Here is a 2,238-nt window from a genome sequence, read left to right as displayed (position 1 = left end):
AATTTAAAGGGGTCTGAATACTTTCCGTACCCACTGTGTATATATATATATATATATATATATATATATATATATATACATATATATATGTATGTATGTATGTATGTATGTATGTATGTATGTATGTAAGATGGACAAACATGCTAATGCTGGTAGAGAAATTATCTTTTTAATGAGTGAAATTTGTAAAATAATCCAGTTTCTGCTTGGGGCATAGGGATCTTATGGGCTGGCTTATTCATTATATAGGCTTATTCCTGCTCCTGTCATCAAGTAATGTTTTATAGACAGAATTAAAATTCAGTAGAGCCTAAATAGCTTTCTCAAAACAAGAATCTAATATTTAGCGATAGACTGATCACACTGTTACTTTTTTTTTAATCACAGAGACATTTATTAGAGTCCAGGTTGTTGAAGTGTTCACGATAATGGTCTTTCAAGGAGAGAAGGATAAAGAAAGTTCAAAGAGAGACAGCACATTAGGTGTCGTTCACAAATTTCAATCTGACATACATTATGAAAGTAAAACCACAGGTCATTAAGCCTCCTTTAAAGATCGCCAGCATATGGACTTTTCCAAGCCTCAATCTGCTTGTGGTTGACAGTCATCATCATCATCTTCAACATCATCATTGTTATCATCGCCAGTTCCTAACTGCAGTCATCAGTATTCATAAGAAAGATGGTCATAATGTTTTGGAGGCCGTGAATGAGTTGCTGTTATAAGAGTGTAACGCCGTGTCAACAGTGATTATGCTCACTGAGAAGTAACTCTCTCTCTCTCTCTCTCTCTCTCTCTCTCTCTCTCTCTCTCTCTCTCGGGCTGTATTCATGATGGAGAACCCCCATGGATGACAGTTAAGATGTAATTTTCTGATCAGACTTGATTTTAGTCAGACAAGTTAGAAGTCATTGTTATTGATTAACATCCGTCATGTTTCCTTATACCATACATTAGTAATTCTTTTGCATTTGGACCGTTTGTGCAGCTGTACTGTTGAAGCCGTTAACTGCAGATTAGTTAATCATAGTCGATCCGCAAGACACAGGTAAACTAAGCAGCTGCTTTGAGCTCACATCTTCATTAAAGTAAAGTATCACACTTTTTGTATTGTTTTGATGTCTGTACTCTCAATAACTGGAACTATGATGAACAGAAGTTGAGATTTTCCAGGTTATTTGCATAATTTATTCTTGTTCCACATATTTGCACATTCAAATCTTCTAAAGTCTTATTGTAGAGTCAATTTCTTGGCTGGCCCTGGTTATATTTGAAAAGAAAATTCAGCAACCTAACCTTCTTTATAGCACATATTCTGAATCCATTATGAAGTGTATAAATATCTGTGTCTGTGCTTTTAACACAGCTCTGAGAGCTACTAGGTTAGGCTTTTTATCAAAATGCAAAGAGGACTAGTCTGCTCGAAAATATTTCAGCAAGCTCAGATGTCCAATCGGGCGCATGGAGAGCTGCGATCAGTGAATCAGGTCAGTGCTAGAAAATCTGGGACAACGGGAGAGAAAAGATAACACCATTACTCTCCAGGTGCAATTTAAAAAAAAAAAACTAAAAAAAAACTCAATGTTGTTTACTACAATTCTTATTGTGTTTTCACCTCATTATCTGCCCCTGCAACATCTGGAGAATGCACGAATCATGTTGGGAAGCCTTTTCTTTGTCCTCTCCACCTTTGTCTCTGAATATGGATTATTTCTTACTTTGATGCTTTCTTTCTTCCATTTATACATTTTTAATTTATCTCAAAAAGGTGTCAGGTTATTTTTTGTACCTGTGCTTAAAATAACACCCAATTCATGTGGTGCATATGTGATGTGATTGGATTGTGCAATAAGGAAACTGACTGGTTTACAGTCAGTTGGTAGACACGGTTGACAGGTGTCACATTTGGGCTGTTTTGTTAATACATTTTGTTTTGGCAGGGGCCATTTTCCCTTAGTATGTTCAATAGGAGTGACGTTACCTTTGTGGTGTAAATGTTCTGAATGCAGTGAAAACACATCTGCATTGATGTAAACCATCTGAAACCAGGAAATTCATTCATTTGGTAGGTGCATATTTGCAGATACAGTGGGTACGGAAAGTATTCAGACCCTTTAAATTTTTCACTCTTTGTTTCATTGCAGCCATTTTCCAAAAATCAAGTTCATTTTATTTCTCAGTAATGTACACTCAGCACCCCATCTTGGACAGAAAAAAACAGAAATGTAGAAATTTTT

General features: G+C 35.9%; 1 protein-coding gene across 2 annotated transcripts in view; it reads left to right on the top strand.

Moving 5' to 3' along the window:
- gabbr2 (gamma-aminobutyric acid (GABA) B receptor, 2) overlaps positions 1-2,238 on the top strand; it is a 172,392-nt gene that overhangs the window by 164,417 nt on the left and 5,737 nt on the right. The window lies entirely within an intron of this gene.

Source organism: Etheostoma cragini, chromosome 14 (genome assembly GCF_013103735.1).
Source record: "Etheostoma cragini isolate CJK2018 chromosome 14, CSU_Ecrag_1.0, whole genome shotgun sequence".
Classification (NCBI taxonomy): domain Eukaryota; kingdom Metazoa; phylum Chordata; class Actinopteri; order Perciformes; family Percidae; genus Etheostoma; species Etheostoma cragini.
This window is presented reverse-complemented; position numbering and strand designations above follow the sequence as displayed.